The sequence below is a fragment of the Octopus sinensis genome, linkage group LG25 (assembly GCF_006345805.1).
Source record: "Octopus sinensis linkage group LG25, ASM634580v1, whole genome shotgun sequence".
NCBI lineage: Eukaryota > Metazoa > Mollusca > Cephalopoda > Octopoda > Octopodidae > Octopus > Octopus sinensis.
In genome coordinates, this window is record NC_043021.1 from 15,258,907 (window position 1) to 15,281,579 (window position 22,673).

At 35.8% G+C, this 22,673-nt stretch overlaps 1 protein-coding gene across 1 annotated transcript in view; it reads left to right on the forward strand.

Annotated features, from left to right (window-relative positions):
- Positions 1-22,673, forward strand: part of LOC115224303 (protein numb) — a 567,004-nt gene that overhangs the window by 85,202 nt on the left and 459,129 nt on the right. Inside the window, exon 2 of the mRNA XM_029795145.2 lies at positions 10,982-11,044. The gene's annotated coding sequence lies outside the window, so the exon portion shown is untranslated. The remainder of the gene's footprint in view (positions 1-10,981; positions 11,045-22,673) is intronic.

Consider the following 22,673-nt stretch of genomic DNA (forward strand, 5'->3'; position numbering starts at 1 on the left):
ATATATATATATATATAATACATATATATATAATATATATATATATACATATAATATATATAATACATATATATATATACATATTATATACATATAATACCTATATATATATATATATATATATAATACATCTATATATATATCTATATACATATATTATACACCACCACACCCCTATTCCGCACAAACATACTCAGATGTTACATGCGTATTAGATGTGTTTAGAAGGGATATATATATTAATATATATATATACACATACACACACACACACACACACGTAAGCACAATGTATGACTATGAGGGGAAAGAAAGATAATTTTTCACAAGAATGAATCATCAACTTGATGGACATTCTATATGCTTGTTCTGTGACTGTTCCTAAACTAGTTGGAATTGCTTTGGATTTTAGCACAGCAGAGTTGGCACATTCGGAAGAAAACCACACCAAGAGTATTTTTCGTATCGGTTATCTATCATAAGAGCAACAGAAATACGTTCTGGAGATAACTTAGTGGAGCATGAGTCAGGATATATCTTAGAAAAACATCAGCTTGATTTTGGAAGATTGCTTGGATGATTTGCAAGATGTGATGGGGAGGACAGTGGTGGTGGTGATGTGATCTTCAGAATTTGTTGAAGATTTTCTATGGCTGGATACCCTTCCTGTTGCCAACTTTCACCTATTTCCGAGTGACATTTCCCATAGCCACACATTTTTCATGAAAGATGGGAAATGAACATCATTTGTATGACAGTGTGTGTGTGTGTGTCCGTGTGTGTGCACACAATGGACTTTGTTTCCATCTACTAAATTTGCTCTCAAGGCTTTGGTCGGCCTAGGGCTATAGTAGAAGACATTTGACCAAGGTGCCACACAGTGGGACTGAACCTGAAACCATGAGATTGCAAAGCAAACTTAACCACGCAGCCAGGTCTGTGCTTGTGGAAGGAAGCACCACAATTAGTAGAGCTTGTTCCCAATTTTTAAGACCTTACGTCAGTTGAGAGACATCTCTTTCACTCCTTTTCTTTATGTCTAGACAAAGTTGCAACTTCTTATTTTTTTTTTGCCTATGGGAACATTTCAGGACAGCCTTAGAAGCAAAAGAACACTTGTCTGTGAGTGCTGTCACAATTTACACTGACAGAGTATGTCTTGTGGTAGCTTAAACCATTCAGAGTTAAGTATCACATGAGGACATGGTCTAGTTTTTTTTTTTTGTATGCCGGTGGGAAAAATGATTTTCTTTGTGACCTCTTTTCTTTCTTATTTTTTGTTTTCTTTTGTTTTTGCAAAAGTCATTAAAAGTTTCCCAGTTGTCTTCAAAGTAGACATGAATTTTTCATGATCTTTGAGAAAATTTACCAGTTTTAAAGATGATGGCATCTGTTTGGTAAAACTTGTTGATATTGGAGAGATTTAAAAAAAAAAAAGCTTTTACTTGTGTGTGTGTGTAAATTATTTTAATTATAATGGTAAACTGAAGTAAGCAAAAGTAAATAAGAGTGTCTTACAGCTGTTTCTGGGATATCCCAGATAATGGATCAATGTGTTGATCCCCATTTCCATACACTGGGTATTCCGTCATCAGAGACAAGATGTATATGCATATACATCTTGTCTCTGAAGAAAATTTGATGTAGCGAAAAGCATGAAGATCAAGGCTCATAGTTCATCCCGTCCCAGAGGGTTTGGGGGTTTATCCTTATTTCTGTGAAGGTGTACCTCCTTTCATGTAATCCCAGGCAAGTCCATAGTTCACAAAGCGGATTGAGAAATGTGTACATTTGAAAAAGCAGGAGATAGCAGTTTAATGCTCATGCTGATAATGAGAGAAAAGTTCAGAGATCAGGAAGAGTTAACAATTCGTGAGCAAGACAGATAGACCAAGGCATCATAATAGATAGGTAGATCAGAGTGAAATGGAGTTTACTGAAGCAAATTTTCTATTGTTGGATGTCCTGCCTGTCACCAACCTTCACCTATGTCCCGGCAAGTTAACATTTTCTCTACAGATATATAGTTATGTAAATATAGAAAAATATAGATAAACAGATACTTATATATATATATACCTATTTCTTTATTACCCACAAGGGGCTAAACATAGAGGGGACAAACAAGGACAGGCATAGGTATTAAGTCAATTACATCGACCCCAGTGCGGAACTGGTACTTAATTTATCGACCCCGGAAGGATGAAAGGCAAAGTCAACCTCGGCGGAATTTGAACTCACAACGTAGCGACAGACGAAATACCGCTAAGCATTTCATCCGGCGTGCTAACGTTTCTGCCACCAGTCCTGCTTCCCTTCAGTTCAAAAATTTGAGCAAAGTCGACTCCAACATTGGGACCAAGTTCGTGCAGGCGTGAAGGCATGCTAGAAAAACACTGCTCTCTCTAAATGAAAACCTTACCTGTCATTGTGGTTTCCTGGCATGGAATAAAGCAGGCCTGGCCACCCACTGAAGGAAACATGTAGTAAATGTTCCACACGCATTCGAACAAATTGAGTCCTCAACTTGTTCCATTTGCCAAAAAGTTTGCAAGGCACCAGCAGGCCTCAAGAGACACACGCATGTCCATAGAACATGATTACCGCTTTGTTTTAATGAATTCTCATTTGTTGTTTACAACAGAATCTATCATCATCATTTATCTATCTATGTATATATATATATTCTTTTACTCTTTTACTTGTTTCAGTCATTTGACTGTGGCCATGCTGGAGCACCACCCTTTTTTTAGTCGAGTAAATCGACCCCAGGACTTATTCTTTGTAAGCCTAGTACTTATTCTATCGGTCTCTTTTGCTGAACCACTAAGTTACGGAGACGTAAACACACCAGCATCGGTTATCAAGCGATGTTGGGGGGACAAACATATACACATACACACACTATATATATATATAGATATATATATATATATATATATATATATATATATATATATACATATATATGACGGGCTTCTTTCAGTTTCCGTCTATCAAATCTACTCACAAGGCTTTGGTTGGCCCAAGGCTATAGTAGAAGACACTTGCCCAAGGTGCCACGCAGTGGGACTGAACCCAGAACCATTGTAAGCAACCTACTTACCACACAGCCACTCCTACGCCTATATATATATATATATATATATATATATATATATATATCAGTCTTATTTTTTTTAAAGTTAAAAGTTTAATTTGCAACATTGATATTCACATGATCAATTAAAATTATTAAGCATTAGTGTTCGCAGTCCAGCACTCACAATTAACCATTTCTAGTAGAATTAGAAAGTACATTTCTATAAGAATTCCTATGTGTTTTTTTAATTTTTCTTCTTCTATCTTTAATCTGGATTATATTTTTATTTGTTTTTCTTTTCTAACTAAGATTATATTTATTTGAACTTTACTGGGATATTGAAATTTACAAATGAAACTAGTAAGATCAAAACAAAAATAACAAAAAAAAGAAAGAAAAAACTACAGAAGTCAAATGAAATTTAAATGTAAATAAAAATAGAAACAAAGTGTTTTTTTTGTTGTTGCTGTTATTGTTTTAGGTATAGAAGAATTAAAAATGATTTTATATAATTTAGTAATAATTTATATTAAAGTGTCAGTGGTGGTGGGGGGCTGGGTGCAGTGATGGAGAAGTAGAGATCAGATTTAATCAGTAAATAGTAAGTTATTCATTCCTTGATTCCAATTACCATTTTACTATTCTTTTGACATTTTAGCTTATGAATAAATTTGTATTGTGCAAAACCTCTTGTGATTTTGACCTGCAGTAGCTCGTTAATGTCAAACCAGATTCATAACATTCTGATTAACTCAGTACATGGAAAAAATTATTAATCAATTCTTTTGAAAGAAACTCCAGTGACAATTTTTTTTTTTTAATAATTATTTTAGATTTGCATAGACCTTCGCCTTAATTTGATATCATTACTGTTACTACACCTCCTTTTTATCTTATTTTCTTCTGTATTTTTTTTTTTTTTTTTTTGCTTTCAATATTTCAAACACTGTGACAGATCTTCATTAAACTCTTGTACCTGTTTGAGTTGCTAGACTACTTCTAATCAATGCATATCGCATACATCAAAGATCCTGTTAATTGTAAGATTCAGAAGAATTTACTGGTGAAATGCATTGACAGATATTTTCATTTCTTTTTGGTTTTCAAAATAATTTTAATACTAGAATGCTTCTATTTAAATAGAAAAGAATTTTTTTTTCATTTTAGATTTTAATAGCTTAATTTTTTTTGTTTTTGTTTAAGTAATTTATTAAAGAGATAACTTTTATACAAAAAACCCCCCCAAAAAACTGTGTAACTGAAGAGTTTTAAAGAATAATTTTGGAGAAAGATTACTTCTAGTGCTGCTTATTCAGATGTGAATCAAATTGCTGCATGCACCATGAGTTGAAGAATATTTTCATGGTGAAGAATTTAGTTCTTGGAGGTCTAAGTAAAAATTTTTCAAGAAAGCTTAAACAAAAGGTTGATGAGTTTAGGTTCTTGAAAAAAAATTGGTAAAATTCAAGTAACAATGGAGATGTACTTGTTTAGCAGTGGATTTGATCTGATACCACATGTGTTAAAATTAAAACAATTACAGCACGGAAAGATCTATTTTAACCATTCAAAAACACAAGAACTGCTAATTGTACTTTACCCTTTAGTATTCAAATTACTCAAATGCGATGCTTATTTACTCATGTAGTTTTGAATTAACCCTTTAGCATTCAAACTGGCCATATCAGGCTGAAATATTCTGTTTACTTTATGTTCAAACTAGTATATCTGGCCTCTTGCGCCTACCCTACAATGTCATTCCTAAAGCAAAGAGTCACATCATTGAGACCTCAAAGCTACAAGACAATGATGCATGAGTAATTCAAAATAATGTAAATATGACATTTGATAAGAGTAATCTGAATGCTAAAGGGTTAACCCTTTTGAAACCAACCTGCCTAAGACAACCCCTGGGTCTATGAAACAGCTGGCATTAAACTTCTTGATACCAACCTGCTGGTGACTACCCTTTTCTTCATGAAACAAACTTCCTACTTTAAAGTGATCTAAATTAAAACAGTCCATTAAAATTTTATGCTAATTTATATTTGAAATATCAGTTTAATAAGGACAAGTTATTTTATTAAATTGCTCATCATTTTCAAAATGAATTGAAACAAAAGTGGTGGGTTTCTGCTGAAATATGGTAACAAATGTGTTAAAGTAATCCAAATTAAAACCTTCCATTGAAATTTTCTGTTAATTTACGTTCCTAATTCCCACTTAATAACGACAGTTATTTTACTAACTTTTTCATTATTTTCAAAATGAACTGAGACAAAGACAGAAATGGCAACGAAAGGGTTAAAGGTGGAATTCCTCTGATGTTATTTCTTCTTTATTTCAAAACAAAAGATAACTATTTGAGAAGCATTTAGAGAAGTAGAATTTTTAAGTTGTTATTGATTAGAGTTAGGGTAGTTAACGAGATAGTTACTTTTATTGTGGCAGACTATTATTGTCTGTTTCTTTTGGAACAAAAGTTAAGAATTCGTGTTTTCAGAATTATTTTCCTTCAGGTTTTCTGCTTTGAAAAATAATAGAGAAGATCATATGCAACCATTTTTTTCAGTAAACAGTTTAGAATTCAAGTGGAAATATGAATGGTTCTTAAGACAATTAGTTAATGAGTATCAGTGGTTCTAAGAATTCTGTTATTTGATTAACCTCTGTTGGAAATGGAATTGGTGTTCGCACATACACACACACACACACAGCACATGTACATTGTAAATAAAATGAATTAAAAGAATTAATTTAAATATAATGAATATCAATTTAGTTTGATGAAGAAAATTAGAATTTGTTTGTGAGTTACACAAAGATGAAACTGGTTTAAGTAAAGAACATTGTTGTGAGTACCATATATATATATATATATAATGTGTGTGTGTATATATATTTATATATTCTTTTAGTCATTTGACTGTGGCCATACTGGAGCACCGCCTTTACTCGGGCAAATCAATCTCAGGACTTATTATTTGTAAGTCTAGTACTTATTCTATCGGGGTCTTTTGCTGAACCGCTAAGTTACAGGGACAAATGTATTTTATCATGGCACTGGCCTTAAAAAAGGTTGTCATTTGTCCTAAACCAGACTGTTGAACCCTTTTGCCTCATATTATATGATACCTTGTCTTTTTTCTACAAAATATTTAGTCCACAATTCATGTTTATCCTGATTTTTTATCATTTTACTCTACTACTCTGTAAGACTCTATTACTCTGTAAGCAGAAATGCAGAAGGTATCAGGCCCTCTTCTCATTTGTTAACCACTATACAAAGTGTACTGGTTGCATTTTATTATGGTCCTAGCACTTGAGAGGTTGTTGTGTGTGTAAACAAGACTGTTGGGTCCTCTTATCGCCATTCATTTGCCAACCACTGTACAGAGTGTACTGGGTGCAGTTTATTATGACACCAGCTTTAGTGACGTTATCTTCTACCCTTTAAGACATAGTTTCCACTACTCTTACAGTGTGTCTGTTTATTCAAAGCTGCCTGATGAAATGGGCGAATAGCAGAGAAAGAGAGGGATAGATAGATAGATAGATAGACTGAGAGAGAGCTAGAGAGAGAGAGAGAGTGTGTAATGGCAGAAGGAAGCTCAGGATGAGTAAGTGAAGAGAGCAAAAGTACGTTGGTTGAAAGTGATAGGGATAGTTCATTATTCATTATCACTACACATTCTGAGGTACCTTATCTTTTTTGCTGTTCATAAAATATTGATGTAGTTCACAATTTATGTTGACCCTGCTCTTTTATCATTTTAATCTACAATGATATAAGCAGACATGCAGCCTCTCTTTATACACTTATCTCGTATTATTCATCTATTTGTATATCGAAAGTAGTTCAGCTTAAAACTAGGATGTGAGATGCATCTTTTGTTGCTATTGATATGTGTGTGTGTATGTATGTGTGTGGGTGTTGCAACAGCACATGCTTTATGTTGGTATGGGTTCCAAGTGGGGGTTCTGCAGGGTAACTAATAAGGAGTAGGTGTTTGCTGTTGGTGATATTTAAGAACTTCTTTCTTGATAATCTGTGTCAGCAGATTTTGTTTCTCTTTTTTTCTTTTTCTTTTTGTAAGGTCTGCTGCTGTTTGAATTAAGAATTTTTTCTCTAGAGAGAAAATGGAAGAATTCATTTCCCTCCTATTATTATTATTATTATTATTATTATTATTATTATTATTATAAGGTGGTGAGCTGGCAGAATCATTAGCATGCCAGGCAAAATGCTTAGCAGTATTTCATCTGTCTTTACGCTCCGAGTTCAAATTCCGCTGGGGTTGACTTTGCCTTTCATCCTTTCAAGGTCGATAAACTAAGTACCTGTGAAACACTGGGGTCGAAGTAATCAACTTTCCCCTCCCCTCAAATTTTATGCCTTGTGCTTTTAGTAGAAAGGATTATTATTATTATTATCATTTCTTTATTGCCCACAAGGGGCTACACACAGAGGGGGACAAACAAGGACAGACAAACGGATTAAGTCGATTATATCGACTCCAGTGTGTAACTGGTACTTATTTAATAAGGCGGCGAGCTGGCAGAAACGTTAGCACGCCGGGCGATATGCTTAGCGGTATTTCGTCTGCGTTACGTTGTGAGTTCAAATTCCGCCGAGGTCGACTTTGCCTTTCATCCTTTCGGGGTCGATAAATTAAGTACCAGTTATGCGCTGGGGTCGATATAATCAACTTAATACCTATGTCTGTCCTTGTTTTTCCCCTCTGTGTTTAGCCCCTTGTGGGTAATAAAGAAATAGGTACTTATTTAATTGACCCCGAAAAGATGAAAGGCAGAGTTGACCTCGGTGGAATTTGAACTCAGAACGTAGCGGCAAACGAAATGCCGCTAAGCATTTCGCCCGGCGTGCTAACGATTCTACCAGCTCGCCACCTTTATTATTATTATTATTATTATTATTATCATTAGCACACCAAGCAAGATGCTTAGCGGCGTTACATCCGTCTTTATGTTCAAATTCTGCCGAGGTCGACTTTAACTTTTATCCTTTCGGAGCCGGTAAAGTGAATACTAGTCGAACACTGAGGTCGAGTTAATCGACTTAGCCCCTCCTCCAAACCTGATGGCCTTATACCAAAATTTGAAACCATTTTTTTTTCATTATGTTAGTCTTGTTTACATGCAAAGCCCTCCCAACAACACTCACACATACACATACACACACACCCTCTCTCTCTCACACGCACACACACACACATTCTTTGTTTTGATCTGTGCTGTTCATGCTGTTTTTCTTTACATAAACCCTTGTAGTTAATAAGGAAACAATTATTATTATTATTATTATTATTGTTATTGGAGGCAATGACCAAAACTTTTGGCCTTACGGAGGCAATGGCCAATACCCTTGGTATTCTGTCGTGCTTGTGAAGAAGACCCATCAAGCTGAGCAAAATCGCAGTCATGGCAGATACTGGTGACATGCAAATGGCACCCGTGCCAGTGGCATGTAAAAACATCCATTACACTCTCAGAGTGGTTGGCATTAGGAAGAGCATCCAGCCATAGAAAACCATGTCAAATCAGACTGGAGCCTGGCACAGCCTTCCAGTGTGCCAGCCCAGTCAAACCATCCAACCCATGCCAGCATGGACAACGGATGTTAAATGATGATTATTGAGGTGGCGAGCTGGCAGAATTGTTAGCAAGCTGGGAAAATGCTTAGCAGTATTTTGTCTGTCTTTATGATCTGAGTTCAAATTCTGCCAAGGCCATCTTTGTCTTTCATCCTTTAGAGATTAGTAAAACGAAGTATCAGTTGAATACTGGCGTCAATGAAACCTGACTTCTTCCCCTAAAATTACTGGCTATGTGCCAAAATTTGAAACCCTTATCATCATGGTAGCAAGCTGGCCACACACACACACACACATTAATGTTTGACTTATGCATAGTGATATTAATAACCTGGTGTAGAAACTAAACATACATATGCTTTAGAATAAAGCATGAGTTGAGTACAGAACATAATATCAAATTAAACAAATGACAAAGGAACAGGAATTCATGCAGTGAACTTCATTGGCTTACAGTTGTTTCTGCTATAAATGCTGTGCACACGGAGCTGAGTGTTTATGCATCACCTTATAGCCTCCCTGGAGCTTGTAAAATGAAATGCAAGCTATTAGGGAATACATTTATATATGTGAAGCTAAAGTTCATTAAAAAATTTCCTGTCCCTTTGTTATCTGTTTACTTTCACACACGTGTACATGCATACATACATGACGGGCTTCCATACAGTTTTCATTGTACTGAATTCTCTCACATGGCACTGGTTGCCTGGAGCTTTACTTGAAGATGATTGCTCACAGTGTCAATGCAGTGGGACTGGTTCTGAAACTATGTGGTTGCAAAGCCAGCTTCTTAACCACTGTGACCTGAGGGGAATTTGGTGCCTGTTGCCAGCAGGTTGAGCAATTGCATAGAGTATCCTTCGTTAGGTCAGGCAGTGCATCGAAAATACAGCAGTGAACTGTATTTCACTACAGCTCTTGTTCCGGTTAGCTAAACTTGGCCACAGAGAATTAAATAGCTTTACCAGAGATGCAGTACCATGGTTGTGGTTGGATGTGAATTGTAAGTTCTTTGTGGACAACAACCATCTTTTTCATGGCTAGCAGCAATTCTCTGGTGATACACTTTTGCAATTACAGACCACTTACTGTAAGTTGTTTTAAAGTCAACAAAAGCAATTATTTATTTTGGCAAGACACCATTTATGTATCTAGTCCAACCCATGTCATGTAATATGGGTGTTAAATGATAATGGTGATACATGTATGTGTGTATATATGTAGATGTTGGAATAGCTGAATGCTTAAGAAATTTGCTTTGCAAGTCATGTGCTTTCAGCTACATTCGCATTGCGCAGTACCTTAGGCAAGTGACTTCTGCTGTAGCCTCAGGCCAGCCAATGCCTTGTGAGCAAATTTGATACACCCAAACCATACAAAGCCCCTATGTTTTTATGTGTGTGTGAATATATAACGTTCTACTCTGGCATGAAAAATGAACAAGCTTTAGATATTAATATCTTGTTATTCCCTGTCAGCAAACCATTTGCTAGCTCTGTGCTTTCAAAGACAAGTATGATGAAAGCTCTCTTATTTGAAAAACAGGTTAGGGTTAGCAACGAAAAGGGCTTCCAGGTGTAAAAAACAGTGCTTCATCAATATGTATTCATCTAACCCATGCTAGCATGGTAAAACATGTAAAAAGGCATATATTTTGGCTCTTTATGTTCATGGTTCAAATGCCATCAGGGTCAACTTTGCCTTTCATTCTTGCAGGGTTGATAACATAAGTACCAGTTGAACTTTGGAGTCGATACAATTAACTTGGCCCTCCCCTCAGAATTGCTGGCAGCTGTGTGCCAATATTTGAGCTGGCTGAATTGTTACTGTCTCAGACTAAGTGTTTAGTGGCATTTCTTCCAACTTCATGTTCTGAGTTCAAATGCTGTCAAAGTCGACTTTGCCTTTCTTCCTTTCAGGGTTGATAAAATAAGCACCAGTTAGGTGCCAGGGTCAAGGTAATTGACTCCCACACCTTCCAAATTTCAGGCCTGGAGCCTATAGCAGAAAGGGTTGTTGTTATTAAGACAGTGAAAGGTGCATTTCTTCCTGCTCTTTACATTCTGATTTCAAATTCTGCTGAGGTCAACTTAGCCTTTCATTCTTTCAGTGTTGATAAAATGAAGTACTGGTCAAGTTCTGTGATTGATGTAATTGACTCTCTCATTCTAAGATTGCTGGCCTTGTGCCTAGATTACAAAGAATTATTGTTTTTGTAGCTATTTTTATCATCACCATCATCATCATCATCATCATTATTATTATTATTCTTTTTTTCTTCCAGACATTGGTTGGATCTTAGTATGGTTACAAGCAGCAAGTTTTAGATTCCTATTAAAACACCAAGGTAAGAACTGAACCACTTATTCATTCCATTATTTCTCCCCAACTCAGTACTTATCACTTTTCTCTAACCCTGAATTAGAATTATTGAAAAACAGCAATGCTACACAACAACTATTCAAAATGCTGTAAATAATGAAAATTTTGTTACTTTCAAATTTCCATGTAGGTAAATAATAATAAATGGAATTTGAGTTCTGCTAGTACTCCATCTGGTGAGAGATAAATACTATTTAACAGAGGCAATACATGTTTTTATGTGCTACTAATAGTTACATGTGTTGAGAAATATCTCAAACATATCGGGTACAAACAATATGTCATATGATATGCTTCGTGCAGTTTCCATCAACCAAATTCACTCACAAGGCTTCAATTGGCCTGAGGCTCTAGTAGAAGATACTTGTCCAAGGTTCCATGCAGTAGAACTGAACCTGGAACCATGTGGTTGGGAAGCAAACTTCTTACCACATAGCCAATGTCATTTGTTCTTCTACAAAATAGTTAGCTCTGTTTTTGTGGGGAGATTTGGCTGCTATTTTTACCAAGGTGTTCAACCTCATAGCAGCTCTTTTATTCGCTTAAGTACACTTCAAGTGAAGCTAAAATTTTAAAAGTATTTTCAAAAGTCTTTTTTACATATTTATATTTATTCATTTTGAGATTTATTTAATTTGTTTGATTCCACAGATTGTGTTAAATATCTAAAACGTTACAGAGATGCCTTCTTTTACAAATTGTTTTCTCAACTCCAATTTTTCTCATTTATATGCATAGTTTCGAAAATCCAGATTTGTTTTGTTGACCTGTTGCCGTTTTCATATTCCGAAATATTTCGAGAAATTAAAAAACAAAAACAAAGCAAAGAAACTCCCCCCCCCCCAAGAAAAACAAAAACAAAACTCAAACTAAACAAGCATTATTATCATTTGTTAACATCGCCTTCATCTTTATCACCATCATCATAACTACTCCCCGCCTTCATCATCGCCGTCATCATCATTAGCTGCCACATCTTTATAACAGCTATTTGAAATTTTCCATTTGTTACATTGCTTGTATAACTTTGTAGATTTTGAACTTAAAAAAATAAATAAATAAATAGATAAATAAATAAAACTAAAACTGTAATAACAAGAGAAAATGTTTGATTCTTTATTGAATAGCTGAATTTTGTTTGTTTAAAAGGAAGAAATGAAGAAACAAGTGTAGAAGAAAACACACAAACTTTGCTGTTTTGTTTTTACTCTTATTCTTCTTTGCATGGAAGGATAATAAAGCTGTTTGATTAAACCTCTTTCTTCTTAGATATAATGCAGAATCTCATTGTTGGTTTGTTTTTTTTTTATTCCATATTCTTCCTCCTCTTCTCTCCATGTTTCTAAAGTCTTTCATTTATTCCTAAATTCTTTGTATATTTTGGAAAATTTCCGTTTGTGCAAGCTTTTTGTATTTGTATTGCAATTTGTAGTATTATGTCTGTCCATACCAGCCAGTCTGTAATGTTACAATGCAAGCCAGTTTCAGTCTGTAATGCTCTGAGTCCGTGGTGTGTACGAGTCTAGGCCAGTATGTTTGGGTGTGTAGAAGAGTCCACAGCAGTTTGCTATAGTAAAGTTATGACATGGCTTCATTGAAATTTATAATTCTCTGAGACAAAAAACAATTTATAATACTGGGTATGTATCAGCAATTTGTCATGCTATGCATGTATGGGTCTAACTATCCATTTGGTCAGGCAACATTTCTGGACTAATGTAACTCTTCAGCACCAGATGTTCTGATCTTCCTCACCTTGGCATCCAGTATCTTCCATAAGTTGATCCATATTTTCTTTTCTTGGTCTGCTGATATCTGTATCTCCACCCCTCTTCATGTTATCAGGAAGGGTGGATTTCCATGTAGTTCTGAGTCTATTTAGGGTTTCTGTGCTTTTGCAGTCCTTACTTGGACATTTTGTAACTTACAGTGATGCAAGTCTAAGGCAATTAGTAATGCTATTTATATGTCTATAACAATTTCTGTTATGAGTCCATGGCAAAATATCCTGCTATGTATGACTCCATAGCAATTTGTAATGCTGTGTATATTTGTTTGGTTGTTTACGAGGCTATGGATCTGTAGCAAATTCTAAAACTCTGTGTGAGTCTATTGTACTTTATAACACCATGAGAATCAAAGGGAGTTTTGTAATAGAAAACATGAGTCCATGGTAATCTTTGTCTTTCATAGTTTCCTGACTTTTGTTTATCTTCACAACACTGAAAAGAAAAATCCTGACATCATCATCATCAAAATAATAATAATAATAATAATATAAATAATAATAATAATACTGATAATCTGTTAGTGCCATCCTCTGGTCTATTATCTCTCAGAAGATTATATTTTGTGTTATCTAATGTTTGCTGTTGCCAATTGTCATTGATTTCCTGTTTACCAATAATGGAATGTGACTTTCACTTGGAAGAATTTCTTATTTTCTTTTTTTTTTTGTTTTTTAGTGGTTTCATTTGTTTGTTTGTTTGCTTGGTTTCTATAAGTAACTTGTTGATTTGGAATCCTTCGAAAAATATGATTGGAAGAAGAAATAAACTCCTGAGAATATTCTCGTGCTCTGTTACCGTTTTCTTGTCTTCTAAAAGTTCATTGAATTTTGCTGCAGTGGTGGTGCTGGCAGCGCAGAGAGGGAGAGAGAAAGAGTGAGAGAGAGAGAGAGAGAGAAATCTTCGTTTGTCTCATGTTATTAAATATATTGGGTTTTTAATATCGATTGAGTTTGCTTTAAAAGGACAAGTTTATCACTCTAAATAAACCTTGTTTCAACAAATAAACAAGTTTGTTGTCGTTAATTATTTGTTTCTGGTAATATTCACCGAAAACATGTCATTGTTGATAATAATTCAAGTCCATCGATTATTGTTGATCTTGATCTGGGAATTTTGGTTTTACAGTTTTATTTATTAGAATAGATTATCTAAAGAATTGTCAGATGTTTTGGTTCTACCGCTGTGCCTTCCTTCCTTTCTTTCATAGTTATATGTTGGCATTGATTGAGATTGAAGTTATACAACATGGGTAGTCTTTTTTACATTGATACAGGGGCCACCGCCAGTCAATGTGTACCATGTATTTGCAGATGTGGGTGCCGGCTTGGGTGTGTGGTTAAGAAGTTTGCTGCCCAACCATGTGGTTTTGGGTTCAGTCCCACTGTACAGCACCTTGCTTAAGTGTTTCCTACTATAGCCCTGGGACCACCAGCGCATTGTTAGATACATTGGATAGATACACCACCGGCTTGATTGGGAACTGATATCCAATTGATTGTTAGTGCAAGACATGTCAACTGAGGAAAGATTTTAACCATTTTGACATTTAATGCAGGGAAGAAAATGTACGGACTCGCATGCTTTTGTTTTGCAAAATTTTACAATAAGGTTGATCAATAAATATTGATCGCATCTCTCAACTATGGTAGTGGTGGCTGTCAGTTTTCCGAAGAGTCAAAGAAAATGTTTCCATTGGTTTCTTTCTCCCATTTTGCTGGCACTATCTGTCAGTTGTAATTCTTGACAGAAGTTTCACTGTTTCGCAGTGCCAAAGTGGAATTTGAATTTATAATGTACAGAGCTAGAACAGGGACCACACAAGGCATCTTCTCTGATGCTTTAAGTATTTTGTCAGTCAACTACCCTGGACTGGTATTTTTTAAATGATCCAGAAAGGACAAAAGCAAAGTTGATCTCGGTGAGATTTGAACTCAGAATGCAGAGGGTCAAAATGAATACTGTGAGTTAGTCTGTCCAATACTCTAACAACTTTGCTAATTGACTGCTTTAGAAAGTCCTACATTCATTGAGAAAAATGGTTCAAATTCCTTTTTCTTTTACTTGTTTCAGTCATTTGACTGTGGCCATGCTGGAGCACCGCATTTAGTCGAGCAAATCGACCCCAGGACTTATTCTTTGTAAGCCTAGTACTTATTCTATCAGTCTCCTTTGCCGAACTGCTAAGTTACGGGGATGTAAACACACCAAAATCAGTTGTCAAGCGATGTTGGGATGGGGGCAAATGCACACACACACACACACAAACACATGTATATACATGACAAGTTTATTTCAGTTTCTGTCTACCAAATCCACTCACAAGGCTTTGGTCTGCCCGAGGCTACAGTAGAAGACACTTGACCAAGGTGCTATGCAGTGGGACTGAACCCAGAACCATGTGGTTGGTAAGCAAGTTACTTACCACACAGCCACTCCTGTGCCCATAGTTAACATTTTTTTTTACCAAATGATATGTTAATTAAAAGGAATATTTTGGCTCATTTTTTTCAAACTATTAATTTTAAATTATTATTATTTAAAAAATAATTTTCATATTTAAAATTAAGAGGAAATGATAGGGAAAAGGATTAATTACAGAGGTCATTCAGAAAAAAAAAGGAGACGAATATAGTTGAAAGGTGATCGGATGTGTTGCATAAGGGGTAAAATAATATATAGTGGAAGCATGGTTTACATATTTACATTCCTTCCTGAAGACTGTTTGTCGCCTGAAATGTTTGTAAATTGAAACTATTTTTCGAAAAGGAAATTCAAGAGAAGTGACAGTGAATTTGAGCTGAGCTGTGCACCAAGTGAAAACTAGGCAGCAGCTGATGGGCTTTTGTTGATACTCCCAGCTTGTCGCCAACTGTCGTTAACAGCTTGCTTGTTTGTTACTCGAGACACCATTTGTCATCATACAAGGCATTTTACGAGCCAAATATTTGTTTGTAAACTGATTTGTTTGCGATGAGAGGGGTTCGTAAACCGAGGTTCTACTGTATATTAAAAGACAGTAAATAAATTCTGTCGTGATAGAATTTGAGCTCCGTTGAGAAGCTTCGACTTTTGACTCTCTGCTACTCTGTTATCGCAAGAAAAAAAGAACTTGGCCAAGCATCCTGACTTAACTGACACAGATGCATTATTGTTGAAAACTTCAACAGATTTTATTTCCTTCTGAAGTTTTTCTTTGGTTGATAATGTGAATCTGATATGACAACTCGTTTTCTAACTTCAATTAAATTCTAATAGTTTATTCAAGTTTGCACTCATCATTCTCTCCTATTTACCATCTGTCAGGGCGGTTGAATTTAAAACATGATAAATACATCATATTTTGTTGCTGTTGATGGCTCGAAACCTTTCTACCTCTCTTTCTCATCTCTGAACACTATGAAGTATAAAATGATCTTTTTTTTTTTTTTGATATCTCTTATGTGAAATCGGATTTTAAAACCAAGATAAAAAACAATACTGTGTGGTCCTTAGGTTCATATCTCTTTTATCTGTTTGAGATACTTGCACCTCTCAATACATTTTAACTTACACATCTATCTTTTGTTTGTTGGAACATGTTGCATCGTGTTTAGTGATTTTTTTTTTTTTTTCCTTTTTCTTTTTCTTCAAATACTTTTTGATGCATTGCACAGTGACTGATTCTCAGCAAGCTACAAGTCTTGGTTTTGCAGTTGATGAGACATTCGGAAACTATTACTATCTCTCCACTTCTATACACACACGCACACACATATATATATACATGCACACACACATATACACTATATATACACACACACACACACACACTATATATATATATATATATATATATATTATATATATATATATATATACACGCACACACACATACACTATATATATATATATATATATACATACACACACACACAAACTCATATACATATAAATACACATATATACAAATGTATACACACACACACACAAATGTATACATATATATATATATATATATATATATATATATATATATGCATGCATGCATACGCACACACACATCTAAATCTTTGTGTTATGCCTACAGATGCCAATGATTATGGACTGCCATGCCAAGATTCATGATTTTTCTTGGGAATGGCACAGCAGGGATTTTTTTTTAACAGTTTAATAACACTTCTAGTTTCCTGCTCTCTCGAGCTTACTTTTAACCCTTAAGCTAGGGCACTAGTTTGGTGTGACATCAGGATGTGTCCACACAATTGTGGGTCTCTGTGACACATGACTAGGTGCCAGCCCTCCTCCAAGTCAAGCATCTTCTGCTATCTAACTCATGGCTAGCAGTATGAGACATTCTGGCATAGCTGTTAGTAGATGCTGACTTATTTGACATTAGACATTTTAACGACTCTCTCTTTTACTCTTTTACTTGTTTCAGTCATTTGACTGTGGCCATGCTGGAGCACCGCCTTTAATCGAGCAACTCGACCCCGGGACTTATTCTTTGTAAGCCCAGTACTTATTCTATCGGTCTCTTTTGCCGAACCGGTAAGTGACGGGGACATAAACACAACAGCATCGGTTGCCAAGCAATGCTAGGGGGACAAACACAGAGACACAAACATACACGCACACATATATATATATATATATATACATATATACATATATATATATATATATATATACGACGGGCTTCTTTCAGTTTCCGTCTACCAAATCCACTCACAAGGCTTTGGTCGGCCTGAGGCTATAGTAGAAGACACTTGCCCTAAGGTGCCACGCAGTGGGACTGAACCCGGAACCATGTGGTTGGTAAACAAGCTACTTACCACACAGCCACTCCTGCGAGTTTTCTATCCAAGAAAAAAGGTTACCCTGGAAAATGTATTCCTAAATACACTGTTGCTGAACAAAGTTTTTCCTGTTCTTGTCTTGCAAGCTGCATGGTGACCTCACTGGTGCTTGTGGCACAAAGAAAATAAATAAATTAATCAATCAAAAAGTTTGCAGCCAAATGACCGAAACGAGTAAAAGAGTAAGCACTATATATGTTTCTTTATTACCCACAAGGTGCTAAACATAGAGGGGACAAACAAGGACAGACAAACGGATTAAGACGATTACATCGACCCCAGTGCTTAACTGGTACTCAATTTATCGACCCCGAAAGGATGAAAGGCAAAGTCGACCTCGGCGGAATTTGAACTCAGAACGTAACGGCAGATGAAATACGGCTACGCATTTCGCCCGGCGTGCTAACAATTCTGCCAGCTCGCCGCCTTTAAGCGCTATATACTTGACCAAGAAATCTGAATGGTAAAGGGTTAAACCGTCCAACCCATGCCAGCATGGAAAACCGACGATGATCATGATGACTGATGTGTTGTAAGTGATCACAACTAGAGTGTCTTTGACTGTAGATCTGCCTGATCAGGGTTAAACTGGGGCTAGACAATGCCATTAACAACAACTGTAACAACACCTAGAAATGATTATATAAAACATAGTGGTTTTTTCTCATCTGTTCATTGATTTATTATCTTTTCTCACCTGTAATTTGGTTAATTTTCCCACCAGAGGGTCTAGTCTTATTGTTTATTGATTAATTAGCAGGGAATTAGTTTTATTTGATTTGTTCCAGAAGCAAGTGACCAAATTTATCGTGCGTGTGTGTGTGTGAGTATGTATGTGTATTCTTTTTATTCTTTTACTTGTTTCAGTCATTTTGACTGTGGCCATGCTGGAGCACTGCTTTTAGTTGAACAAATCGACCCGAGGATGGGCTGGACAGTTTAACCCTTTACCATTCAGATTTCTTGGTCAAGTATATAGTGTTTACTCTTTTACTCCTTCACTCGTTTCGGTCATTTGGCTGCAGCCATACTGGAGCACCACCATTAGTCAAACAAATCAACACCAGGATTTATTCTTTGCAAGTCATTTTTGTCGAACCGCAAAGTTACGGGGACGTAAACACACCAACATTGGCTGTCAAGCGATGATGGGCGTAACAAACACACAAACATTATATATATATATATATATATATATATATATATATATATATATATATACACACACACGATGGGCTTCTTTCAGTACTTATTCTATCGGGCTCTTTTGCTGAACCGCCAAGTTTTGGGAACGTAAACGCATCAACATCTGTGTATGTATGTGTGTGTTTGTATACTTCCCTCTCTCCTCCTCACCAGCCTGGGAAGTCCCGTCATGGGTACAACCGTCTCTCAAAACTAAAAGATTATATAAGACTACCTTTCTCTTTATAAATGTCCTATCAATTTCACACAGCCTTGGTTTTGTTGTCTCATTTTACCCCCCCCCCCCTACACATATGTATGAGTATACACATACACCCATGTGTATTATATAATATATGTGTGTGTATGTATATATATTTGTATTCATATTCTTGATCAAATTTAATAGATTCCCTTCTGCTGCCCTCTTCTTTACACTTGGTACCAATTTTAAGGTGACCTTTCAATTGCATTCAACAGGGAAATGGTTTTTAGTTTTTTTTTTTTATTTCTTTGCAAACCATTTCAGGGAAAGATAACGAGGCTCTTAAGTAATTAACACCAGAGGTGTGAACATACTGTTTCCACATCATAATTGTTTATCACCTTTCTTATAAAAGCTGTGAGAATAAGTATGAACAATTTAGTTATTGTTTAACCCTAGGTCAGGTTTTAACTCAGCATATACATATGATGATGATTATATATAATATTATATTAATATATTATTATATATATATGTATGTGTGGAGGCGCATGGCTTAGTGGTTAGGGTGTCAGCATGATGATCGTAAGATTGTGGTTTCGATTCCTGGACCGGGCGACGCGTTGTGTTCTTGAGCAAAACACTTCATTTCACATTACTCCAGTCTACTTGACTGGCAAAAATGAGTAACGCTGCGATGGACTAGCGTCCTGTCCAGCTGGGGAACACATATGCCATTGAAACCGGGAAACCGGGCCTGTGAGCCTGGCTAGGCTTTAAAAGGGCACATTTATTTATTTTTATATATGTATGAGCCATCATTATTTGAACGTTCATTTTTTCATGCTTGCATGGGTCGGATGGAGTATATTGAGGCAGATTGTCTATGCTTGGATGCCCTTCCTGTTGCCAACACTAACCTGTGTCTAAACAAAGAAATATTTCGCTGAATTTTGAAAATGAATGGCATTCATTTACAATAATCATGTGATGTCAAGACAGAAATACTTGAACATATACATGCTTCCACATACATACATATATAAATGTGTGTGTGAGTCTGAGTATATAGACAGATAGATATGCACACACACACATTTACACATGATGGGTTTTACCTAAGGTGCCATGCAGTGGGATTGAACTTGAAACAATGTAGTTGGGAAGCAAACTTCTTAAACACACACAGCCATGCCTGCACCTAATATCATTAGGAAGGTATCCAGCTGTAGAAACCATGTTAAAACAGACGACTGGTTCTTGGTGCAGTCCTCTAGTTTCTGTCAATCTGTCCGACCCATGCTAACATTGAAAATGGACATTCAGTGATAATGATGATGACGATGACGATGACGACCTGGTCCGTTTTTGCGACTGTAAGACTACACTGGCCGATGTGCCCTTCCTTCTTCAAGCCAGAAGTATGATATGAGGGTAATTAGCTGTTGTTTCTAGCCATTTAAAGCCCACGTCTCATTAACCGTTTGCAATGTTAGTAGTAATGTCTTAACAAGGGCTTGCCAACCTGTGGCCCGAGGGCCGTATGTGGCCTGCAGACTTTTATCTTGCAGCCCACTTGATACTTTCTTGAAATGGGTTTATTTAAACAAATGTTTTTAAAGTTTTATCAAAAATTCAAGATTGTAATGAAAAAGCAAGATACTACTGTTTTTGTAACGATATTTCCTGTTGAATCAACGATCATTCATTCATTATTGTAATAACAGCATGAGAAAGCAAAATGCTTTCAGTTCTGTCAATATACAAGTGGCCCTCAAAAATCCTTCTGTGATTAAAGTGGCTCGCAATATAATTCAAGTTGACCAGGCTTGGTTTTAACTGTTATCTCCTAAATTCCACTTAGAAGGAATAAATATGATAATTGCAAAAGATAATAATGATAATCCTTTCTACTAAAGGCACGAAGCCTGCAGTTTTGGGGGAGGGGAGCAGTTGATTACACCGACCCTAGTGCATAACTGGTACTTAATTTATGGACCCTGAAAGTATGAAAGGCAAAGTTGATCCTGGTGGCATTTGAACTCAGAGCATGAAGATAGATGAAATACTGCTAAACATTTCACCGGGTGTGCTAACGATTCTGCCAGCTCACAACCTTTGTAATAATGATAATAATAATAATGATGATGATGATGATGATGGTTTCAAATTTTGGCACAAGGCTGGAATTTTTAGGGGAGGGTGTAAGTTCAACCCCATGTGCTCAACTGATACTTATTTTATCAACCCTGATAGAATAAAAGGCAAAGTTGACCGTGGCAGGCTTTGAATGTTCAACAATAACAATAATAATGATAATACTTATGCTAAAAAAAATAATGATAACAGCAACAACACTGAGAATGATAAAGGAAATTATCCGATCGATAAAGCAAATCTTTTACTATGAAATTACTTCTGTCTTATTTTTCATTTCATTTTATATATATCTTATACATCTATATATTTAAAAAAAAATCAGACTTGCTGGTATTGATTTCATTGTCTATTAGCACCTCTTTGTAGTTTTCTGCAATTATTGGTTGTCTGTAGTAGGTGATAGCATTTCTTACCATTTTTCTAAAAATTCCAAGTTCAACTGTTGGTAAATGGTGTAATATACAAAAACATTCAGTGAATTGGTTTTGTTACTAAAATAATTTTGCCTTGAAGTGTTGGTTCCATCAGTAAATTGCTATTTATTTGGTTGTATGTATTTCTGTATATGTGTGTGTATATGTGTGTGCAGAAATGTTAGCACGACGGGCGAAATGCGTAGCCCTATTTCGTCTGCTGTTATGTTCTTAGTTCAAATTCCGCCAAGGTCGACTTTGCTTTTCATCCTTTCGGGGTCAATAAATTAAGTACCAGTTACGCACTGGGGTCGATGTAATCGACTTGATCCGTTTGTCTGTCCTTGTTTGTCCTCTCTGTGTTTAGCCCCTTGTGGGTAGTAAAGAAAAATATATATATATATATATATATGTAAAAAGCACCCACTACACTCAAGGAGTGGTTGGCGTTAGGAAGGGCATCCAGCCGTAGAAACACTGCCAGATTTGACTGGACCTGATGAAACCTTCTGGCTTCACAGACCCCAGTAGAACCATCCAACCCATGCTAGCATGGAAAACGGACGCTAAACGATGATGATGATGATAATGTATATATTATTTCGTAATGAGATAAAAAAACCAAGGCTGTGTAGATTTTAGAATATTTATTGATAGGTCTTACAGCTGTTTCCAGGATATTATATCCCTTCATCGGATATATACATATACCAGGGTAAGCACATAAATGTGAAACAAGGTGGGAAAAATAGTACTCAAATACCAGAGGTAGAGTAAGCGCTTTATTAATAAAGTTGCAAAGACATCATAAAACAAAAAACATGTCTTTGCAGCTTTATTAATAAAGTATATATATATATATATATACCACACACACTCACATAAATGTATATATATATGTATGTATATGTATGTATATACTTGTCATACTCAGCAAATTTTATATCACTTATATAATATTGTGTTGTCTGTATCCATTTCTTTGGATAGTCTTTGGTAATGTTAT